Genomic DNA, 6,000 nt, shown 5'->3' on the forward strand with positions numbered 1-6,000 from the left:
TGTCATGTGGATAAATGATCATCTGGGGATAGAAACATGGTGTATGTACAGCTAATCTACTTACAATTTTTTATAAATTAATCATATTGAATATTAAAATTATTCCCTATTCTCACGTAAAATGACTCCTCAGTATTTTCATCTGATCTCACCAGAAATGATGAAGCTGTACTTTGCTTTCCACCTCTCCCATTCTTACCTCTTGCACTGCCAGGAAAGTGCTAAATAGAGGAATTGCCAGCTCCCTGCAGCAGAGAGCTGATCTTCTGGGCCCTGTGACACACAGATGAGGGAGTCAAACCACAGAGGCCTTTGGAGACTAAAATCCTGTGTCTCTGTGGTGCTCACAGCAGCTGGTCCCAGGCAAGAGGTGAGCAGCTGCACAGGTGACCCGAGGGCTGTGGGGAGTTTGAAATCCCACATATTTTGTTCATGTGTCAAATCTGGGCTCTGTTTCCTGTGCTCACCCCATAAACTCCATAGGTGAACTCACTAAAAATGGCATCCCAAAGATCCCTGCAGATCAGCTAAGTGCAGATATCAGGTCAAAGACTGGACTCACTTGCCTTGGAGATCCTTTCCAGCTTTTGTGATGCCTGACTCTATAAACTGAAGCTGGTCTTTTGCTCATTCTGCATTTTTGTCATAGCTTCTGAATCAATCCCTTCAGAACATCAGCTGAACCAAGTATTGCTCTCCAGGCAGCTTCTCACACAGTAGAGGGATGGGCAATAGAAACCACACAATGTTTTTCACAAAGGTGTCTTTGTTCTTTTCTAGGACAATTTTGGAATCAAGTGCTGTAGCACAAACATGTTTTTTAAGGTTTACCATAACCTCTCACCTTTGCTGGTTCTGCAAAGCCAATTGGGTGCTGAATACCACTCACACATGAATTAGTGGCCAATTGGCCAAAAGTTCTCTTTCTTGTCTCCAGCCCAGCTTTAGCCATGACTCTGCACACTCAGAAATCACAGGGCAATGGAAGATTTGTCCTCTTAACAGCAGTAATGCAAGATGACTGCAGATGAAATTTTACATTCTAATTAATACTTGGTCCCCAGTGATGCTCCTGAGTGTCCTGGCTGTTCAGAGGTGTCCCAGCTCCCCCAAACACAACTGCACCAGCCAGGACATCTCATTTCATGGCCCGCGGCAGCAGAAACGCACTGCTACAAGGCTCTGAGAACAGTGGGCCGCACTACAGAGCAGATAATCTCCAGCAGGGGTTGGAGGAAGAGTTCTGCTTTGAGCTCACCTCAAGATGATCAATAGCTGCACCCACCAAATTTGTTTTGTTGTTGCCCATCAGAACTAAGGAGAAGAATTTCTCAGGAGCTCCTGCCAACCATTGCCGTGAGCTATTTGAACTCATGTCCTTGTCCCTTTCCCAGGTCTGCTGTGTGAGGAGCCACCTCCACAGTGCTGCCAGGCACCCTGGGGCCACCAGCCCCTCGCTGGAAGGGTTCCAGCCCGGTACTGCCAGCTCTGCGCGTGCTGGGGATGTCACCTCCTGCACACACACCTCGTAAACGCCCTATAAACCCCCGGCACTGGAGTGATGTGTGTGCATTACTATCAAGGTATGTCACTACTTCCATAATAAAATTATTTCAGGGGGTTGTAAGTCAGGTATAAAATTCTCTTTGGGCTAAAACTTGGCATGTCCACATATGCAAAGACACTCACACAGCCTGATTTCTGGGAAGGGGAGAGACTGTGCATTACTCCTGAATTCTGCACAGGTGCAGAGGGTATTCTCACGGGGAGAAGCTGCAGGGCACCCGCGAGGCCAGTGGGGGAAGGCAGAGTCTGCTGGAAATGGGACGGCCACAAACCCACCCATCACTGCCATTCCAGCCTCCTTTCCATCCCCCAGCTCCGGGAAAGGGGGACCACATCTTGTCTGCTCTTGGGGACGGTGAGCGGAGGGTTACATGTTTTCCCAGCTCTGTCTGAAACTCGGAGGGTACAGGCACACTTCAGAGTCCCCCTGCATAGGCTGCTTCAAAGGAGGAGTCCTTAGAAGCTCACCGGCACTAAACCCATCCTTTAAACAAGCTTTGCTTTGCAAGAGTTTGGATGCTCCTTGACTGTTACTGCAAACTGCAGAGGGAAAACATGTTTGCAGTGCCGGGACAACCCCGGGATGTTGTGTTGTTTCTGTAGAAGTTGGACTTGCCGTTCCCGCTATCATGTAATGGTTCTGCGCTGGTTATCTTCTCCTTCCCTTGTGCTGCCAGTTATCCCAACTCCTTCCCAGTTGCCTTGGACACTGATGTATCCTTTCTCAAATCCCTCCCCGGTGCCCTGTCCGTCACTTGGTGCTCGCACCCTTCTCTCTAGAAACTTCCAGCTAGAGCATTGAGTGATTGGTTCAGGGACCAGGGCCCCAGCCTCAAGTTATCCCCATTGGGGTTCTCCCTAAGTCAATCTTTTGTATCCCGCTCCCCTCTGAAACTCTATTCGCCAGAGGGTCGACTCCTCCCCTGTCTCCCTCCCTCCTTAGAAGCTGTTGCAGGAGTCTCCCCCGTTCCCTGTCCGGCTGTCGGTTCCGCTGGGACCCAGTGAGCCTGGATTCCCCACGGCTGGAGAGCGCTCTCTTTTTTCTGCTGGCTGCAGCCATAAGCCGTGCCACGTCCCACCGCAAGGTGTGGCTGCTGTCACAGCACAGGGCGTTTGCCTCAGGCGCTGTCCCCAGCCACGGAGATCGGGACAGTGCTGCCCTGCTGCGAGCGGTGCTGGATAGCTGGCCGGGCCGTCCGAGAAGGACAATCCTTGCCCAGCTTGACCGCTTCACTGGGACATGGCTGCTGTTAAAGAGTGTAAATCCCACTGCTCACAGAGGTCCCTCCTGCAGGGCCCTGCGAGCTTGGCACTGTCATAGGAAGAAGAAATCTGCTGCAGCAAACTGCATCCAACAGTGCCTGCACAGTTAGTGGAAAGAGGGGAGGGATTTTTAACAAGCATAAAGAAAAGGGGAGCATAGAGAAAAAGGGAGCCTCTTGCTGTCTCTTGAAATCTCCCCCAGCCTGAACGAGCTCTCTTTGGGGCTAGAGACTCCCAGAAGCAGAGTGGGGCAGTGCCTGCTGTAAACACAGCATCTTTGTGATGTCTGCAGCTGCAGGTGTTTGTACACTTGACCTTTTGTGATAAACAGTAAGGACATTTCCTTCACACTTACTTTGCAAATCTTCTAGGAAACACACCAAACTCCAGGCAGTCATTTTCTGTGATGTTTTGTTCCCTGAATGACACAAAACTCCACCTTTATGTCAGTGTTGCTCTGGTTTGCTGGGTCAAAATCCATCTCTGGCCTGAGGGAGATGAGTCATTTGCCTGGGTGCTTCCACTCCTGCTGCAGCCCTGAGATGGTCCACATATAGAAAGAAGAGATGTAGGGAAAGAACTGTAACAACATATTATCATGTAATCAGGTGGTAAAAAAGGGGAGTGTAATTGAAAGTAAGTGTATTCTTTAATTTCATGCAACTATATTTAGTGATATTAGTGGTTTGAGCATTGCTGTACATCCTCCTGACTAGAAATTACCTGGTTCCACCATGTGGACTCAGGAGAATGTAACAGCTCCATCTTTTCAGGGAGGAGACAGCACTAGGACCACAGTGACTGTTTCACACAGTAGACCTGAGCACACAGTTTGCTCCAGCTCGGAGCATGGGCTCATCCCAGCCTAAGAACTCCTGAAGGCTAAATGATTAGAAATAGCATTACCACAGGATCTGTGATGGCTATCATGAGATAATCATCGCACATCTGGATTTTAAGACACAGAGCATAGTCCGGTGCTTTCCAGTCCCTGGTGACATGACCTAATAGCAACAAGCGCCTGGAGCTGCGCTAGTGCAGCACTCTGTGCTGGGGGAAGGAGGCACTGCTGGCCTGGGAGAGCACACAATTGGCAGCCCATGGCTGTGATTTACACAAAGCTGTTTGTGTCTTGTAAATAGATTTCTTTTCCTTCAGTGGTAGGGAGCCAGGAGATGCATTGGTCAGCAGCAGAACAGAGAACATCTTGGTGCAGAGCCAGGAGCAGGGGAAGGACAAGCCTTCCAGCACAGGGTACTCACATGGCTTTTGAAATGAAGACCTGCAGCAAATGTGGAAGGGTAAATAAGGCCAGGAAATCTTTTGCTCTATGAATGAACTCCCTGCTATTTATGATGCAGAGTTTCCAGGGATGTTGCTTTGGAGCTGGGCTCCTGCTGGGCAAATGATTCTTCCCAAACTGAGGTGGGTGCCATGTTATCATTCCCTGGCTCTACCTGTCCCTATCTGGCTGCTCCTCAAAGCTCTGGCTTCAGCCCAGTCTTCTGCCTTCTGAGCAGCAAAATTTAAATGGTCCTTATCATTCAAAAGACTTGACTTCAAATTGAAATTTTAACAACTGATTAAATCAGCTCCCTCTGATCTAATGGTTTTGGTGTCTGGGAACAGTGCAGACAGGACTGAGATGCTCAGTACAGGCTGCAAAACCTGCTGGAAATGCACAACAGTATTTAGGTTGTTTATGACACTCCCCTCCCATTTCCTCATGCTGTTCCTGCCCTGTACTGGGTGGGCGAGGCTCTGCATGCCCTTTGAGATGAGAGGAACATTTGGGGTCAGCTGCCTAATTGCCAGGAGGTGCCAAACTGCTTGGGTCACTGGTGTCCTCTGCCTGCCCTGCAATTCATAGCCACCATTTCTCTCACCTCTTACTTCTTCTCCCTGGTACCTGTGCTATTACTTCAGCTTCTCAAACCTTTTTTTTCTGTTTCTCCTCCCCTCTGGAAGTTGTCGGATCTTCTCTTCTCTTCCCAGGGAAGTGATGTGGGCTCATTTTCCTTCTCCAGTCTTCACACCTGGTTTGTTCCTTCCATGTGCTGGCAGATGGATGTGGAGAAAACATCAGAGAGTGAACCAAGTCATTTACACCAAGAGAGATTAGATTATGTTATCACTGGCTTGTTTAGAATCATGGAATCAGAGAATCCTTAAGGTTGGGAAAGACCTTCACAAAAATCAATTCCAACCATCAAGCACCACCATCACTATGTTCACCACTAAACCACACCCAAGTCCCGCATCAACATGTCTTCTGAGCTCTTCCAGGGATGGTGATTCTACCAGTGCCCTGGGCAGCCTCTTCCAATTCTTTACAACCTTTTCCAAGAAGAAACGTTCCCTAATTTCCAATCTAAACCTCTCCTGGTGCAAGTTGAGACCTTTTCCTTTTGTCCTGTCCCTGTTCCCATGGGAGCAGAGCCCCACCTGGCTCCACCCTCCTGTCAGGGACTTGTGGAGAGCCACAAGGCTCCCCCTGAGCCTCCTTTTCTCCAGGCTGAAACCTGGAGAAACTCAAACTCACAGTTTGAGTTGATTCAGAGGAACCAACAAATCTGTGTTAGGTACTGTTAAATGATGCTGGCTGCTCTTAGTAGTAAAAACCAGAAAACAAAGGAGATATGCCCAGCAGCTCAGTGTGGTGAGTTGTGCTAGGAAAGAGCCCACTCCAGACTCCAATGGCACAAGCATCAGCACCAGATTCTGCCTGGGATAACCTCTGTGAATTCCTCCCTCAACTTAGGCAGCTGAAATAATAACTGATCCACATGAACCAAATCTTGACAGTGGGTACATTTTTTCCCTACTGTTTCCAAACAAAAATCAAACATAAACAGTGAGAAATTATTTCATCTCTCCTAATGAGTGGCAGCAGGAGAACTCAGCAATATGTTAAGAGAAAATCTCCCTGGTACTCTGAATTACACTTCTCCTGGAGTGAAGCAAGAACCCTTGTGATTGAAATACTCCCTTTCCAGACTCAGAGATTGTTTTTATAAAGTATTTAAAAAAAAGCATAACGTTCCAAATCTCAGCCAGGAAAGCAGCGGTAATAATTCTTCCCTAATGCCTCTGAAATTAAGCTACACTTGGCCTGAATTTTTTCAATTTGGAGTGTTGTATACACAATATTGCTAACATATCCCTGCAGTA

This window comes from Melospiza melodia, unplaced genomic scaffold (assembly GCF_035770615.1).
Source record: "Melospiza melodia melodia isolate bMelMel2 unplaced genomic scaffold, bMelMel2.pri scaffold_45, whole genome shotgun sequence".
NCBI lineage: Eukaryota > Metazoa > Chordata > Aves > Passeriformes > Passerellidae > Melospiza > Melospiza melodia.